The following is a 19770-nucleotide window of genomic DNA, read 5'->3' on the forward strand; positions in this document are numbered from 1 at the left end:
AGCGCTCGGTAACCCAAGACAGCACGCATATACCACGCAGATATACGTGTCGTCCATAATCGTACTAGAAACACAGGCGAAGCAAACAGCGTGGGCTTGAAACCGTAGATGTTCATACAGGGAGCGATTTCAATGCCATTTTCATGCGAACTCTGCTCGCAACTGGGCAGAGTTGAACCCAACACGCGGGATACGCAGTCTTTCAGCGGCGCCAAAGCGCCACGTTCAATAAACAAAGCGGACAAACTGCCGCGGTGTTCGATTCGTTTGCTCGCTCCCGCTGTGTAAGACAAATACTTTTCCTTGCACCGTGGGAGATAAATGTGAAGCATTTCTTAGCGAACTTCTGCGACTTTGAGCGTATCTATCTATCTAGCTGCCTACGACTTTGTGCTCTCGTGGCCGGTTCGTTAATAGGATGTAACCAATATTGGTATGGCGTAACATGGCTTTATGAAGAACATAAATGACAGGCCATAACTGTGAAAAATCATGATATCCTGTCATGAACGACTGATACATGCCATGGCACTGTCTTGGTGCTCTTGCGGCCGTTTCGTTAATTTCGTATATAGCAAAATTGGTATGGCGTGACAAGAGTGTATGACGAACATAAGTGACAGGTCAAAACGTGCAAATCATGACACGCATGTCAGTACAGCATGGCTTACGTGCCACGCTCATGGTGCGTCGTGGTGTTTCGCTAACTTGATATACACCAAAATTGGTGTCTCGCGAGCGCGTGACTGTGTGACGAACACAAATAACAGGTGGTAACACGAAAATCATGACATGCATGTCATGTAGGGTATGATTTTGACGCCACGCTCATGGTGCGCTCGCGGCCGTTTTGTTAACTGGATATGTGCCAAATTGGTATGGCATGACAGGAGTGCGTGACGAACATAAAGCAGGTCATGCATCGTATATATGTAGCACAATACATGTTTCATTAGCATGGCATATACCAGATTGTACAGGCATGCATGTATGACAGTCTCGCGATATATAGTGAACTAGATGTCACGACATGAATGACTTCATTAGCCTGAATGACAAACAAGACGATGTATGCAGCTCTTTGCTGGCTGCTTCGCATTACATCGATTCCCACATTGCGTGAGATCTGCCGATTTTTTCTTGCACCGTGCTCGCTCCCAAGCAGTGCTTGTGACGCAGGAGAAAACGGCAGCCCGTCTTGCCGCCACTCCAACGTGCGGTCTATCCTACAGGTCATTGACTTGCCTGAGTATGTCACAGAAAGGTCCACTGCCCACTTTATTCGACTTCGAGCAAGCGGGCCAAGCAAGAAGGCTAACAAGTATAAAAGAAGAGATGAAAAGCTTCCACTACTTCGCACTTATCGTTGATGAAACCAAGGACCAAAGCAAGAGCAACAGTTATCAGTTGTTGTAAGGTACTGCGTCAGTGGGGCGTCTTTGAGCGGTTCCTTAATTGATTCCGCAACGCTGAGCAATTGGATGCAAGGTCGCTCCTGAGCTACGTAAAGGAAAACGTTGAATCGCTGCGGCATTGATCCTCAGCTTTGCATTGCTCAAACATATGGTGCGAATGTCATGAGCGGTACTTCAAGGGGCGTCGTAGCGCTGTTCAGAAAGGAAGTGCCGCAGGCAGGTACGTATATTGCATGAACCACCGCCTCAATATTGTCATCATGGATGTCTGCAAGGCGATAAAACCGGTGAGGTATCTTTTCTCTCTTTTAGAATGCCTTTGTGTCTTGACGTAGATGTGCAAAAAAGGTTGTCTTTGTCAGTGACAGAGCTGCAGCGTCTCAGCGATACACGATTGACCTGCGAGATAGCGGCTTGCAGAGCTGCAATGAAAAGTTTTGTTGCTATCTTTGTATGTCTCGCCGAAGTCATCGCTACAACAGCAGGCGGGCAACGGAAGCTCTGCTTGAGCAAATGGAACTTGTCGTTTTTCTTCCATTTAAGCCATTTACCATGGTACTTAAGGTTCTTTCGGACCTATTGCAAAGTAGAGACTGCAATCTTAGTCAGGCATGTCTCATGGCACGCACAGCAATTGACGAGTTCTCCGAAATAAGAAACTCGCGGAGCGCATTTGACACTGTGTGGGCGCAAACCCGCAGTGTTTCTGAGGAGAACGGGGTTGCCCCAAAGGGAAAAGCAGAGAACGAAGCGCCTTCCGCTCCATTTAGAGCAGTTGTATTGAGTGAAGGACGGCCCGTTCAAGAAGGAGTCTCCAAATCCAAAGGAAACATTCAGAGTAAAATATTTTTACCCGTTTGGGACCATCTCATTGCGGAACTGAGGCGCTTCACGGAGAATAATGATGTACTCTGCGGAGTCAGCGCCTTCCAACCCCAGAGTGAGAATTTTATGGACATCTCCTTGTTCAAGCCTTTCGGTGAGCACTACGCATGCGACGTCGACAGCGCTGGAAGTTGAGTACAAGTTGGGTAATAAAATTTCTTCAGTGCATCGAAGCCGAAAGGAAGTGCAAGATAGAAACATTGATGCAATTGGTAACTCTCCTGGGAGAGTATTAGTAAAGCTAGCCTTCCACAAACTGCACAAACTAGGTGTTATCGCTGTGGCGATACCGGCATCTGTTCATCCTCTTGCGAGCGCACATGCAGTTTCGTGCCTTCGAAGACTGAAGACTTATCTTCGCAGCAAGGTGACCAACAACCCTCTGAGCGGCCTACAGCTGCGTTTGCGGTCGAGCGATCTCTTGCCCGTAATATAGAACCTCCAGCGTGTTGTTGACATGTTCGATGCTGCGCACCATAATCGACGTATACGTCTGCACTAATATACTGGCATATTGTTCGGGTATGGGTAGATAGGAGTGAAACCTATACCGGTATCAGAAAACCCGCTTCAACCATCGATAATCCCGGCCGTTGTTTTGTCTTGTGCTGTCACAAGCGCAGGCGTTGGCACCTGTAGTAGTGACTTTTTCGAAGCTATATTGTGATCTATAGTTAACTGGTGTTATTTTATTGCTGCTGGTTACCTGCTTTATTTTCTTCGTTTGGTACTGCTTTTTGTGTATGCGCTGTTCGACGCACCATATAAATGTTCATTATATTAGCAGAAACACTACTGTGTAAACATGCTAAATATTAATTTTTACCTTACTGCGTTGCTCGAATATCTGATTACACTGACGTGTTTAGAACCTGGGCCTTCAGCCCAGTCAAACTGTCGTTATATTTCAGCCACCGAGCAATTGGTATCCTATTGTGTGCTCGAAGATTGTAGCGAATGTATGTACATAAATAAATGTTAGCTTTTGCTTTTCACATCATTTGATTGGTAGCTGACGCAAAGCACAGTGGGGGGAACAGAGCAGGTACCGACGGTTACGTAAGAGAGGCACAAAGAAGACAAAGACAAACGCAGCTCTGACTTTCAACAAAATGGTGATTTCGCTTGTGCCCAGCTATTTGTAGTGAACACTTGACAAAAAGAAATTCTCGTAGCTGCGCACAGCTTCTTCTCAAGTCGCTATCGCGCTGGTATCTTATCAAGGAAGCTCAGCTCTTTTTCACACAAGGCTATACTGATAGGCAGCTAATGCAATTCTAACCCGTACGTAATATCGCGGGTGCCTCGATGATTTCTCTTGTAAGAGCTGACTTAGATCGAGATCAAATATTGCAGATAATATTTTATCTCGATGTAAGTCACTCCTCAAGTCATCTTACATGTAAGTCATCGAGGCAGCCGCTGTCTCGATGACTGATGGGAGAAATTACAATGCAAGGAAGCGTTGGGCTGAGCAATGATCGGCCTCTATGGATCACGCGCGGCCTCGATATCTATTACGTTATACTTACCTAAGCAGAACACCGTGCATGTTTATTGGAGTCTTGAGCGACTGAAGTAAGCGTATGCTCCATATGTAACAAGATTTATATCTCGGACTTCCAGTCTAATAAGTCGGCCGTTATAAAACAAGAGAGGAACGTGTAAGGGAGTAAAACAGTGAAAACACAACGCATAAGTTCTCCACTCCACCTCCCTGCCCCCCCCCCCCCCCCCAGGAAAAAAATCCTGGCGCCGCCCCTGCTCGAAGATTGGCCTACAGGATCAATAAAAGCCGCAGAAAGGTAACAAATGACATCCCACGCCCTAAAAATATAAATTGAGGGTGAATGAACGTTTTAAGTAACTCTGTAGAAAGTAAAAAAAAAGCTAAAATAAACGTGGAAGTAACATTTTGCAAACTTGCTGAATACGGTGAATGAAAAAAAAAAGATTGCGTCGAGATGTTGCCTTATGTGTAACGTGCACAGGGAATCCTGAGCAGAGCTATGGGCCTCGTGGAAGCGCTGAAAATAATGCAAATCAGGAAGCGTTTTAGCGGACCAAATACCGTCGACTGCGGGCGGGGAACTTTGTTGCGGGAAGAAAGGTTCAACATACTGTTAGGCATTATGACAGGGACTTACAAACAAGTACAGATAAAACTTTGATAGAGGGAATACAGCTGCCGCCAACAAGATGACCTACATTTACGGCTGACATGACTACAGAGAGGGCACGCCTATGTTGCCAAAAGGTCCGGTACGCAGGTTGAATGACCTGAGTACCGGACCCTTTGACATGAATTTTGTCATAAAGGCATATTACAAGCGCAATCTTCAACGTGAGGCAAAAGAGGCAGATGCGGAGAGAAACTCGGTCGGCAGTAACATTACGTTGTTTTCACCTGCTTGGACAACCATTATGACTCAGGGCCTAATGGGGAAACTTAAAGGAGTCTTGAAGAAATGAACGTCCCGAGCATTATGTCCATAGATCAAGGAAGGAAGGAAGGAAGGAAGAAACAAGTGGAAGACAGGGAGGTTAGCCAGTTCTTAGACCGGCTGGCTACCCTGTGCTGGGGAAAAGGTAAAATATACAGGGATCCAAGGACGTTTGTCCTCAGCTCTTCCGAAGAAATTTTACAGGTGGGAGTGTGACACTACCGATGTTGGAATCAGGCCTTCCTGCTCTAAATGCTTTTTCTCCCCAACGATCGTTTTACATAAGAATCGCCTTGAAATATTAACGCTATAGAGTTAAAAAGCCCGTTTCGCAGAAATTTCGGTGTCGGCCGTGAGCGAAAATTCCGACGGTGTCGGTTTCGTGAGCGAAAACTTCACCGACGATTACGATACTCCCTATAGTGTGAATTCTGAGCGCAGCTTTCGTGTTGGGGCAACGCCAACTGTGTTTGAAGTTTTCGCTATCTGCAGTTCTAGCAATGTAACATTCGTTACATATTGCCACAGAAACGTCAGCGCTCGAGTGCTACGCACACCACTCTGTGCATTGCAGGCGTCAGAAACCAAGCGAAAACGCCGACAGCCCCGTTAGGACAAGCGAAGCCAGCCTCAGTGCACGTACCAGCACTGCATGCGCACGAGCTCCGACCGAGGGGCCAGCGCGCGTGACGGACGAAGAAGCGAGGTTAGCGGCCAGTGGCTCGTGATATCGACAGACTCCGCGTTCGCTCTTTTTCGTCCTCGTTCGCTCTATCGGTGACGCCGACGACAACGGCGACGCCGCTCAACGCAGGAGCGGGCGCCTAAGAGCTGCGCTCTAAAATCGAGAAAGATGCAAATAAAATAAATAATAAAAATCTTCGGTTCGAGTGAGAATCGAACCCAGTCCTTCTGCGTCGGAAGCTGGTGTTCTACCACAGAGCCACGCCATTTTTTTTTCGTTATTGCGCAGAGTCACGCCATTGCTTGAAACTGCTTCGGAAAAACACACTATATGAATGTCATGTAGTAAGAGGAGTCTCCTTAACGCATGTAATATTGCGTGACAACAGCGTAAAATCGCGCCGGGCGTCAAAACGTGTGAATTGCGCAATGAGCGGGTGTTTTAAAGGTCCACCCATTACAAAACGCTCAGACACATTTAATAATCATCAGCAGCAAAAGCATCAACAAAGTGAGCAGTTGCGTAGGTTCGCGTGTTGCCTCGCGGACGCGTAGTGGGCTCTTCGCTGCTTCACAAAAGGAGGAATTATGGCGCGGTGGGAACTTCGCAACTGTACTTGCACTTTCATTTTAGGATAGTTTGAAAAGGCCAATGTCACGCGCACAGACGTTCGTTTCCTTGCGGCACGATTGAGGCATCCACCGAGAACAGACGCCAGGCGATGCGCACGGGGCCCGACTGTCGCGTTCTACTCTTGAATGCGAAGCTCGAGCGTCCTCGAAGTTTTAAGTAAACGGCATTGCTCTTGATGCAACGCGGGAAGGAACTGCGGGAGCGAAGCTGAGGCATCGCAGGCAATTTTTTCGCAAAGGTATTGCGGGGAAAGAAAAAAAAAAGAGAAGGGAGGCGGATGGCAGTAAAACTTCCATATGGAACTAGCGTTTTGACTTCTATTTATCGGGTATCTTTAATACTCTGCCTGGTTCGGCGAATGGCGAAGAAGAAAAATTAAGCGCTCCGTGTGTCAGATTCCTGACGTCTGCATGTCAGTACGACAAATGCAACGCGTTCCCAGCTGTCATCGTGGCGCTTTTCTCACATTTAGTATGCACATGCAAAGCTTGGCGAATAGATAAACACTTATGTTCATAATTTACGCAGTATTTAACGAAGCTTTACAAAGAAGGCGTAAAGTAGCCCGCGCAGGGCTATACTTCTACGTAGCATGCGGCCGCGTAGATGAACCGGCTTAACGCGCACCTGCCGCGTACAACGCTATGTATACAAAATGCGACCGTCGTGTTTCACTGCAACTTTGTGCTGCTCCTGGCTTTTTTTTTTTTCTGCCTCGCCGTTATGCGCAACGGAAGGGGTCGTGTACAATGACGGACAGAAGAAGCCATTGTGCTTATTGCACCGAGCTATTTTAGTGCAACCTACTGCTATCGTCCCAGGGAATCTTTATCACAGCATAAGTTAATCAAGTGACCTCGTTCTTGGCCGACAATGCCCTCGGGATACGGTTGCACATTCGCCACAGTCATCCTTGTCGCAACTATAGCATTTCGCAAAACATCGGAGTGCTGCGTCCTCTTTAAATAAAATGCCAGGAGGTGGTTTGGTGTTTCACCTGCCCCCCTCCCTTCCTCCCGCCCAACCACAGGAATTTTTTTTACACTTTGTATGTGTGTATATACGCGCACCTGTGGAAACTCACGCACTAACGTACATAAAGAGGAAACGGAGACCCCCCCCCCCATCCCCACCCCCCCAATTTTTTTTCTGGCTACGCTTCTTAGTTTTCTTTGTCTTTCCGTGATACGCATTGCGTGGTCAAATCTGCAATCCAACTTGCCCAGACGTCAATTCTTCTGCAATGAAAGTTTCTGCAGTCTTCCGAGGAAGTCCTTTAAAAGTACATTTTCTTGCGCACAATCATCTCGATAAAGTTTGCAAAAGGCCTGTATGTATTGTCATCGTCTTTTTCTTGTAAATAATTATTATTAGCAGCCTTAATTATACGGTTTTTCACCTTCTTTTTTTTATTATTTTTCTCATAATCGTCAAAACAATATTGATCCTTTTCCTTCACATTATGAGACAGTGAACTGCAGGCATGTATCGCGGCAAAATTTTGAGTCTTGCAGTTAACTCCTCTCTCGTCGAAACCTTACAGTTTGTGTGAGCGCGTTTGCTAGCGTGGAATAGTTGCTGTAATCGCCTTGGCGACAAAAACAAACACAAAATAAGAAAGGGTCAAGAAAAAGGCTGACAGCAGCTGTCAGAATGAGCAACATTACGCCTTAGGGCTGCACATGCAGCACAGAAGAAAGTCATCGAAAATAAGCTGCGCTGCACAGCAGTCTTGCCAGTCGCCAGAATCACCTGCTGTAAGCGTATGACGATGGTGCACATAATCGTTAATATAAGTCGTTGATATGATCGCTCCAGTGAGTTAAACGCTTGTGAGCCCTGGCTCTCACTCTTTCTGCCTCACGCAGCGAGCGACCCCAGTAAAGGAAGCGAGTCAATACCTTACAATGGAATGAGTCAGCTTGCACTTTGAACTCTCGAGAACAATGCGCGGGTTTGTCTTTGTTTACATTTAAAGGCGCCGTATACCTTTGTGCGCCGAAAATCAAACGGCGACAAGGCTTTTGCCTCCATTTTCCCACTCACTCTATGTTTAGTGCCTTTACAGGGAGACCCATAGCTCTTGAGCAAGAGGATGGAAAATATAGTGAAACACAGTGAAGTTAGCCAGTTTTGAATTCCGGCTGGCCACCATGGGCTAGGAAAGGCTGCAAACGGAATTCAAAATGACGCAAAGAGAGGTGTAAAACAAAACAATGTCGGGAAAAAATGCGCCAACTAACGTGATGCAATGCGCTACAAGATATACGATGCGGTGTACCATAGGTGTAGTAAATGTCCTACCACACTGATATACTGCCAAATAACACTTATATATATATATATATATATATATATATATATATATATATATATATATATATATATATATATATATATATATATATATATATATATATATATATATATATATATATATATATAGTGAATGTGAAATGCAGCCCGAATGCTTCAGTTGACATATTACATTATGTCGACCATTCTGTGTGCGTAAAATTCAACATTGGTTGGTGACAACTCCAGTGAAGGATAGTCGTACGAGCCTACAGAACACGCGAAGGAGCAGTTTGTGCGCAACTAAAGCCATACTACAGGTCTCATAAAGTTTTCTGTGACCTCCTGACATACACATAGAAAGTTCGCACCATGTCATGACCCTTTAAACGCAGCATTATTTCCCCACAACAGGATTAGTTGAATAGCTTAGTAAGTTTCTGTTCCTGTTACACCACTGACACGTTGTTGGCTTCTGCAAAGCGAAAGCAACGATAGTGAAAAACCTTGGCTGCAGGAATTAAAACCTGATTGTCAATCCCTATGTCATTACGGATTCCACAAGAGCGAATTCCATAAAAAAAAATAGTAGAGAAAACGACGAAGCGTGGCATGTTGCAATGTCTTACAAGTGCTGGTGTAGCGATCCCATCTGGTCATGGGATCACTACACCCCTCCCTTTCTTTCTCTTCAAATATCATATGTCCTTTTTGTGGATGCTAGTTGATATTCACTGATGTCATTCGGTCGCTGTGCGAAGCATCCATACTAATTGCAGGTTCCATTGTACTCGATAATGTCTGGTGGTATGACCGCTTCTCTAAAGTTTCATCACACTCATGGGACAGCGTCCTTATGAGCTCATACAATGTGCATTAGAAGAAAGCTTGGTTGCTCCGCTGAGCGTGTCACGGGGATAGACGTTATTGCTCTCAAGTTCCCTGAAATTCACTACATTGCACAGGTATAGTCTCTAGAGCGAGCAACTCTCAGAGAACATGAATTTGCGAGATCACGAGATTAGTTTGAATAAGGGGAAAGCCCTGCGTTAGCCAAAAGTAGCTGATGAGGAGACAGTGAAACTGAGGAAGTGAAGGTTGTCCAAAGATGGACCGGTGTTAACAAAGCACTTCGTACCTTTTTCTCTTTTCTAGGGTAGAGAGGGACGTCTTGGAACGGAGGCTGCGTTGTAAACCAAAGAAGAAGACTGAAATTAGTGGAAGCCCTGCCGAAAACTGTCTTATCTCGCGTTGACCAGGGTATATTTTTGTTGCTCTTATGGTTGCTTGAAACGTATATACCTATGTTGTGCGCGAAAGCTGCCAGCTGAAATTAGGGTACATGACAATGACTTCATCGTGGAGCGTTTCTTCTGTGTATTCAGTAACTACTTCAAGGATGGCGAAGACATTAAACATATTCCGCTGAGAGAGAAAAAAAAAATCACAGTATATCCACGGAGTGAATGATGATGAGTGGGCGAAGCTGCGGAGGTTCATCGGTAAACCGTGAATCTTCCGTGAATTCTGCCCAGTACCTAATCACCGACGTGAGATCGGGCGCGTTTATACTAAAGGTTCGATGAGTTATGACGACTTGCAGCTCACTTTAATTTTACATGTACGCTGTGAATTTTCATTGTTTAGAAAACCATTGCTTTAGAAAACATCTGGCTTCTTTCGTTAAGCAGCTGGCGTCTTTTCGTTTTGCTTTAGAAACATCTGGCGTTCTTTCGTTTTGCTTTTAGAAAACATCTGGCGTCTTTCGTTGGTTTATTTCATCAATCAACGGCGTTTTGAACAAATTTTTTATTGTTTAATCACGCACAGGAGAAATCTCACCAGGCACTACCTTGGAGGTAAACAATGGCTGCTAATGGGAATGAGAGACAGAAGAAGTCGGCTTTTAGCTAACACTTACACTTCTACTTCTACTAACGTTTCCTACTGGAGCATGCCAATGGCTGCTAATGGGGAATGAGAGACAGAAGAATTCGGGTTTTAGTTAACGCGCACGCTGCGAATTTTTTATTGTTCAACAACGCACAGGAAAAATCTCCCACCGGCGACCTCCCACCTTGGAGGTCAAGATCTGGTACTAGCGTTACGACTGGTTACGCACTACGACTACTACGATTACGAGGGACGAACGGGTGCCGCCTTAAGGAGCTTCGCCCCTGAAAGTTGACGTTCACTTGTTACGAGTAACGTGACACAAACTGATAACAAGTACCTCCGATAAATGCAGCGCCTGTCTGATCAAGGCTTACAAAAGTTCATGCACACCGCCGAGAAGTTAAATATTTTTCTCTAAATAGTCGCAGGCAACAGTCTCGTAATATCTCGAAGAATAATGTCGTCGTGACGAATTATACGTGCCTTCGCACTGAAGCGGAGACGGCGGAAATTGTTGGGCGTTCCTCACATGGTCTATCTGCAGCGTCCACGATAAGATGAAAGCTTGTTGTGTGCGATGACTTGGGGCTGGCGAGTGAAAAAAATGACGACTTTGTCTGCTCTGGAGTGTTACCACAATGTAACCAGTGCACTTTGGACGACGTATCTTGTGTCGTCTGGGCACCATGATGAAACCGCGACCACTCGTGATGCAACTGTCAACTGTCGCCAAGGCTGTTTTGTTTGTCCCCCGTTAGAGCTGACGCGTTCGCGATTTGAACGACAAGCCTGCTTGCACAGAACGCCCAGCAGTTTTCGTTGATCATGCAATGGATCGCACACTCGGCGAAAGAAAAGCGAGGAAAATACTAGAGATAAGTTTGCGAGCGTTATTCGTTCTTCATTTCTTCGACAAAGAGCTATGTACCAGTAACTGCTGGGGAAAAAATGAATTTTCGAGTGTGCAGATACAAAAAAACACATTCACAGATTGTGTTAGAAAAAGCCGAGTGGCAGTACCATTGTCCCGTCAAATTACATGGTGTTTAGGTGGCAAAAATTTGTAGTAGTGTTCTTGAGATCTGCTGATGCGACTCGATAAAACCTGCGGTTTAACCAGAGCCCCTGATTCCTCTGTCACTCTTAACGAAAGCTGATTCCGCTGAACAATGCCTCCGTAGGCATACTTGATGACAATAGATTGCGCAACTGATATACGCAAAAAACAACCAGACCAGCAGGCCCCTTGTTTTCCCCAGCAATTAGTTTGTAGCTTTCCTGTCAACTGATGTTTTTGGCCCTTTTTCAATGTACTACTGAGGGAAGGAATGTACCACGGCAGCGCAAGAGAACCTCTATACAATGAGGAAGGTGTATGTATAACTCCAAGCGTGGAGTAAAAATTGATTGATTGATTGATTGATTGATTGATTGATTGATTGATTGATTGATTGATTGATTGATTGATTGATTGATTGATTGATTGATTGATTGATTGATTGATTGATTGATTGATTGATTGATTGATTGATTGATTGATTGATTGATTGATTGATTGAAGGTTGTGCAAGTGCAAGCACAGTGGTGCATTTCGGATCGTTCATCGAAAGCTGCTCGAACTAGATCAATGGCATGCAATACAGAAAGTTTGGACGTTTTATGCGAGAGAGCCATCGCTCAATGAGGCTGATAAACAAATTAATGAAATCCAGCACACATGTTGGGGTGTAGTATGCGAAGAGACGCTTTGTTAGAGCGTTAGTTTTACGCTATGTAACTAAATGCGATGCGTATAACTGCCATTATTTTTATCCTAAATGCAACGTGTAGTCTTACAAAATGTGTATGTTTATGCATGGCTGGGCCCGTAGCCAGGGGGGGGGGGCTGCCCTAGCCCCCCTCCTCCTAAATTCTGATGGAAGGGGGTGTTCTACGGAAAATAAATAATAAAATAGGGGTTTTTTCTAAAATAGTCAAGGCCTTCAGCAAATGGTCCCCCCCCCCAACCCCCTTCCCCACCCCCCCCCCCCACCCCCCCAAAAAAAAAAATTCCTGGCTACGGGCCTGTGCATGGCACATATCCCAGCTTTTTGTCGTGCAATACTAATGTTAATTCATTACACCGTTCACAGGCTAGGCTGAAACGCAAACAGTAGTTTATACAAAGGCACTCTGCTAGAAATCGACGATCGACGTCACGAGAACGAAAGTGTTTTATTTTTTTTATTGTTTTTATTAAATGCGTGGGCAGGAAACTTATGGTAGGCATTATGAGAAATATTCGTTTTAAAATAAAAGCTTTGTATGGTGGTTCTGCTTTGCGACACGGCCCACAGTTTGCACTTATGCGGCAGGCCCAATAGGCTGTGGAATATAAGTTATTCATCTTCCCTGCAGTGCGCACCCTTGACGTGAAATACCGGACATATCCCACGAGTGCGCCTTGCAGAGTCTATGGAGAAAAGGTTGACTTAGAACTACTGAAAGTTGAGCTAGCTGGCGGAGCTTTATAGGATAAATGTGTAGCGCACCCGGCACAGGACACGACGATACATGAAACAGACACACACACACTTGGCGCTAACTTTCGACAAGTGATTTTTCATTGCACGATCACAGCATGCATGCACCCTTCGCTCGACCGTAATGCACCATGTGCTCAGACCATCATGATAGCGACATCCGCGACATGTGGTAGGGCTTCATCATGGAAACAAATTAAGACACCAGATATGTTGTCCGTGTGTTATCTCCCTTGTATTGCATCCGGGTCTGTGCGCGTTGCTTCTTTCTACGATGACAAGCAGACTTTACTGGATGGTTGAAAAAACAGCCAGGGATTGATTTATATGAAATGTGTTAGTGCATATACTGTTAGTAGAAAAGGAAGGTGTGCGGGTGAACAGTTTATGACAGTGTGAACTGCTGCAAGCAAACTGTGTATTGGTATGATTTTTTTTTCGGATTGTTCATGTTTAGGTACCGTTCAGTATTATTCTTTGTTTTTTTTTTCGCTGCATAACTTCGTGATATGGAGTAGCCGAGGCAATATGGACCTCAACCTCTCCACAGCAAAACAGTTAGAACAGAACAGAACAGAAAAGCGGCTACATATAGTGTAAGTTAACCGGGCAGGTCGAGACAATACTTCACTCGCGGCGAAAATTTCTTACGCCCGTTCGCAAGATTCCGTGGCAGTCATTAAAGTATGGATTGCAATGAACTGCTCTTAAAATATGGTCAGCCACCAAAGCTACTAAACACCGCATTCCAGCTAAGGCTGATCGCGAGAGCCCAGGACGAGGCTCGAGCTTAAGGCACTATAGACTAAGGACGCCTCTCCTGATGTATACATTCTGAAAATAAAGATGTTTATTTTCTCCCTCTCTCCGAGTCAACTATCACGTCAATCAATGCATGTCGCGGTGAATTGCAGTACATGCGTAAATGACCTTATCCACTATCGCCGTATTCAAAAATAAAAAAAGAACTTCAAGTAAATTTATACCAAACCACCAAGTTAAAGGTGCTTTTCCCCAGTGCTTCGTGCGTATACGTAAATTATATGGATATCACAGTGCCGCATACTACAATAGCGCGATGACTTGCTTCCCAGAGCCTCGTCAATGCTTGCGTGAGATTGCGAAATGCTGTACTGGGTGCAAGGTCGTCCAAGCTTTGAGGAAATAACTTATCAGCGTTCTGTCGGGTGTGACTTCGCCTCCGCGGAAATGAGGAGGCCGATACGACACGTAGCACAGACACCCATTGATGAATGTTTAACCTTGACGAACTCATACCAAATTTAAGCAGTTGAGGCGTACCCATAATAAGCGTGGAGGGTCCTATAGATTTGTCGCTAAACCGCGTCGTTTTTTTTTTTGTCTTTTTTTTTTCTGAACAGCTGCCGCCGTTCACAAATAAAACAAACCTTGAAGCGTTTCACAATCGGCGGTCTATTCATGGCTGATGAGATGTCATGATATGCAGGAAGGTTTTCCGAAGAACTATTCGGAAAACGTTCAAAGGCGTCGCTGGAAGAAAAAAAAATGCAGCACAAATCGCAACGTAAATCTACACCGTTAGGGAACTTCATCTGAACCTCAAATGATGTCCCTGAGTTTTGCTTCGCACGATATATCGCTCAGCTTCGTTAGTGAAGAATGCCAGTTATGATGCTCTGTTGACAGCATGCGTTGTTACACGCACTCAATTCATTCAAATATGGCCAAAGTATGGTTGAAGCTCGAACGTGATTCTACAACGACTACGTTACGTTTCTTTTGGCTAATTGTTATCGCGGGGAGCACGTTCGGTACTTTTGCTCCTTTTCACCTACGCTCTTACCGCGCGTTGTGTGTAGCGAGGTGACGGTCACGTATACCGATCTGTATCAAAAGTGTATCACCGTTATACCGCGGTCCAGTGTGTGATTTTCAAGATTCGCAAACTGTCTGGGGCACGCGCTGTACATTTCACTATCGCAGGTGCGCCAAACAACAAGAATCGGAAAACACGCTCGCTGTTACAAGTGCCGGATAAGCAAAGCGCCCGCTAGTGTTTGTTTCGCTACAAACTCGCAAGACTTCAAGGGCAATGAAACCACTCGAATACTGAGCGAAAAATATGTGCGCCATTGCCAATCAGGCTCGTCAGAACTTGTATGCCTACAACCTATACAGATCTTCATATCAATCTATCAAACGGCTCTCCGCGAAATCTCTGCCTCCAGTTCTCGGAGCTCACCACACTCGTTTCTATTCAGCAGTTATCAAATTAATATCAACATGTCAGCAGCACAATCGACTCGTGCGCATGCGAGTACACAAACTTTATCTGCGCGCTATCCGTTATCTAGCACCGTTATCATGCGTGCGCAGAAAATTCGAAGAATGACCACATTGAATGCAAGCTAAAGCTCCTGGACGATCTGATAGCCGTTAGAACAAGTGCTAGCAGACGCACAAAAGCAATTTGTTTGGGAGTAAGACCTGTGCAAGCACGTCAAAGAGCCCCAGGTGGTCGAAATTTCCGGAGCCCTCCACTACGGCGTCACTCATAATCATATCGTGGTTTTGGGAAGTTAAACCCCAGATATTATAATTAAGATTTAAATTGAATGTTTGCAGCAGCACGCTTTCTGCGGTGTTACCAGCATCCTTCACTGATTAGCATTGGGATGTTACTTTATTCAGTCATTTTCTTGTGCCCAGTGAAAAAAATATGAAAAGGAACGGAACAAGCGCGAAAACAGCAGTTATGTGTGCAGTTATGCCGTCGAGAAAGCAGTTTTATTTTGTCGCTGCGTCAGAACGATACCAGGTGGCACTCTGTGACAAGTCGATTTCTGTTCGATTGCTAATGGCGTTATTCATTTGTAATCCCGATTTTTGCTAATTGTGTTTTGATTTTCCTCTCCTGCTTGGGCCTTTTATAGCCTACAGCACTGCGAAATAAACAAAGTAAATAAATAAGTCAATATACATTTTGAATATCTCATGTTCGTTCTAAACGTTCTAGTTTTCAAATGTTTCTGGCTGGCACGAATTAGACAGCATATGCCAAATGAGCCAAAGAAATTCCGGTTGAAAGCAACCTGTGGACAAACCACACAAACTACCGTTATTTTTATTCGTTATACTACAATTCACCCGAATGAGTATATCAAAGATTTCGTTTCTTCGTCTTTTTCGAAAGCATTGGAATGCATCCGCGTCCTAATCGTAACAACTGCACCGAAACCTTTAAGCGCAAGTCTTAATTCTCAAGGTGGTCCTATACCGTTCTGCGGTTGTTGTTTTTTTTTTGCCATCAAACCCGTAGCCACCTCCACTCGTATTTAATGTTTAGCGGTGAAACGTTACGCTCTCCCCTCAGTGTCATTTCTCTACGGGAAACTACAGGAAATCAGCTATTCTCTATTACTTCCCAACTGATCTCAAGAACATTTAAACATAGTTTTTGTGCCCCATGCGACCTCGTTTGAAGTTGTTGTAGTCGTGGTGTAGAGTCGGTAATGGAGGTTGCTTCCTAAAAAGCTGCATAAATCGACACACATTCAGCCGCGGTACTTGATATCTTCTGAGTCATATAAGCTGCCGCAGTAACTGACACCTAAGGAGCAAATGAGGCTGCAGCACGCACTGCCCTTATTGTCGGGGTAAGTACGTTGTTTACATACCCTCACACGAACGAATCGGTTTGAACTACAACACAATTTAATAGGTTTGCAGCACAAACCAAAGGTATCGTAGCATGACACAATTCAAACGAATTCTATTAGCCGCACTATCTTATCAGCGCAATTTATGTCGGGTACCTGTCTCTCCTCACTATTGTACTGGTTCAACGTGTTACATCTGTTAAATTTTTATTGTGGCGCAAAAAAAAAATTAATTGCTGCCCCATTATTCTACGCCAAACAATAGTTCCATACGCTATGCACAGGCTAAACCACATTCATTCGGTTAAGGAATACGGGTAGGGGCAGTGTGCTTACACGCTTGAGTAGCAAGGCTTGCAATAGTTTGCTACCTCACTCATCAATCCTGTAAAATGGTATTTTTGTCTGGATACTGCTGCGACGTGTCCTTTATGTAGAAGCTCCCTCACCCACGTGCCACAGTACAAAGCTAGCCAACCATGACGTTTTCCCTTTTCTTTTTTTTTTTATTCTACAGTGCCTCCTGAACCCTATTGTCAGCGCTTACCACATGCAAGAGAAATCTAATCGACAGCACCAATCAGATCGACAGCTCAAATGACGAGCACCGCTTCTCCTTTTCTCTTTCTTTTTTTTTTCACCTGCTTATTGTTGTTTGTTTCGAGGGGCATTTTCAGAGGCGGCATTGCGCGTTCCGCATTGGATGATTAAGCGAAGTCACGTGCCGTGGTCGGTGACGTCGAAAGTAGCGCGTTTGGCGTACGGGACTTGTGTTCGTGACCTTGCCCGCCGAACGCAGCGCAGAGGCTTCGAGAGAGGAAGGGCGCGCGTCCTTTTGTTTGAATCTCGACTGTTCCGGCGTCCCGCAGCCGTTTCTTTCTCTGCAGACACGTTCAACGCCGCGCTATCTACGCGCCGCTCTTGATCGTTTGCAACGCCCAAAACTGGTGAAGAGCCCTTTAAGGAGCTGGAGTAACCTCCCGCCAACGGAGATTCCTTTGAACGCATTGGCTAACTGTCCCAATCTTAATATCGTGCCAGTAATCGAACTTGACGTTGTTTGTAAACATGCTGCCTATAAACGGCATCTTTATGCTGTCTATATCAATACGACAGCATTCGCGTCGTGTTGCTCGTTTGCGCACTTTGGCATAATTTTAGAGCGTCTCACAGGACTAAGTCGACTGCTGTGGAGCTTGCGGCACTCCGCAGTGCACTTCGAAGAATTGAACTATAGTCACCACAGAAATGGGGCATATTTACAGACTCGAAGTCAGTCCTGCAGTGTCTGTCATCAGCTTTACGTCATGGTGCACAAGACCAACCAGTATTAGATATAAGAAAAAACCTATCAGCAATTAAAAGACAAAGGGCATGACATAACTTTTCAGTGGCTTCCAGGCCACTGGGGCATCGACGGCAACGAACATGCCGATAATTGTGCAAAGAATGCTCACGAAGGTGGCGTGCAGGAAGCCATTCCATTATCACGAACCGATGTAGCATCAAAGGTTCGCTCGCTCGCACGCGATCTAACGCATTCAATGTGGAATACGTCCGGTTTTCTGCATACCCGCCTTCACCGTCTGGATCCGTCACTTCAACTTCAAATTCCATGCGGACTATCCCGATCCGAAACAACAGTCCTCTGCCGCCTGTGGTTTGGAGTGTCTTTCACGAACAGCTTTGCTTACCGAATCGGATTGGCAGACAGTGCTGCCTGTGCTCACTGTGGCAGCGAGGAAGCCATTGCGCACGTCCTGTGTCATTGTCCTTACAACAGCTCCCAAAGACAACAGCTCTCAGCAACGCTAGCACGCCTCGATGACCATTCGCTTTCTGAACAATCAATCTTAGAGTGCCGGAACGTTCTAGCTTCCAACCAGAAAGCGACGAAGGCGCTGCTGAAGTTTCTCCGCTCAACCGACCTCGTTAAACGACTATGATGCTCCCGTGCTTGAGTGTGTGTGTGTGCGCGCTTTTTTTTCTTTATTTACTCTTTTTTCCTTCCTTACCTTTCTATCCCCCCTTACCCCTTCCCCAGTGCAGGGTAGCAAACCGAAAAACTTCTGGTTAACCTCCCTGCCTTTCACTTAACCTTTCTCTCTCTCTCTCTCTCTCTTGGCATCGCAAGACAGATCGAAAGCACGCTACGACATTTGCCACCTGCCTGCAGCATATCGCTCAGATGGTTTTGTTGGCTGTGGACACCTGCGCGGAAACGCGGTTATACCAAAAGCTTTTGGCCACCTATGATGGGCTGTTTGTTGTTCTCAAGAAACTCACATATGTCACTTATACATAGCTCGACTCACGGCGAGTGGTAGAAGACCGGCCAAAACCCAAGTGGTTCACGTCGCCCGCTTCAAATCGTTCGTGCCAAGACAAATCGATTGACTTGCCTGCGGCTCCCGAGCTCACCGTCACTATCTCAAATAAACGACCCCTTCGGCATCTGCAAGTTAAACAGCACTGTTATGAAAGCTTCGATTACAATTAGAACAAGAAGTTTATTTACAGAATTTACAACAACTGTCTTGAGACGTGATACTTGGTTCGTGGCTCGAAAGTCTCTGCCCCTGGTCTCCGCATATTCCCCGCATCGGCCACTCTCTCACCCCTGTGGTATTTCTGTTTTGTTTCCATTTGTACTTGTTGAACATCACGTGCGCAGTCCAGAGGCCTTTCCACGAAAGTCCCACAACCCCGTCGCGCCGTTTGTGCCGTGCCTGTGAGGGTGGTGTACAGTTACGTCGACAGGAGGGCAGGACTGCGTGCTTGCGTGGGAGGGGGGGGGGGGGGGCTGGGAGAGACGCCTTAAGACCTTGTAGAAAGCGGACTTGCGTCCCGACGCTGAAATGTTTCGTGTTTGTGGCTGGGGGCCCCGCGTGAGGCTACTGGTGGTTGGGGATCCCGCGTGAGGCTACGGGAAATCCTTAACAAGCACGAAATACGAAGACACGACAAAAACACGCACACACAGGACCATTTCTCGTTGTCTTCGTATTTCGTGCTGTTTAACTTGCAGATCAGGAACGTATACAGGGGGAGGGGGCTCGAACCCCCCTCAAAAATTTTCAATTTTGCTTGCGTATATGTACACGCACACATACAAACGCATGCACGAACATACATAAATTATGGTTAAACCCCCCACCCCACCCCGAAAAAAATATTTCGCCCCTCTTGCAGATGTCGCACCAACATGCCCAAGCCAAAACACTTCTATGCTCCTTCAGCTGTAACGGTGATCAGCGGTCTTCTTCGCGGGTAACAATAGTAAAATATACGTTGTAGTTAACATCAATCAAATTAGACTTTTTTTAAAGATGATGTGTTCTTCAATCAAGAAAC

The sequence above is a fragment of the Rhipicephalus sanguineus genome, chromosome 1 (genome assembly GCF_013339695.2).
Source record: "Rhipicephalus sanguineus isolate Rsan-2018 chromosome 1, BIME_Rsan_1.4, whole genome shotgun sequence".
In the NCBI taxonomy this organism is placed as follows: domain Eukaryota; kingdom Metazoa; phylum Arthropoda; class Arachnida; order Ixodida; family Ixodidae; genus Rhipicephalus; species Rhipicephalus sanguineus.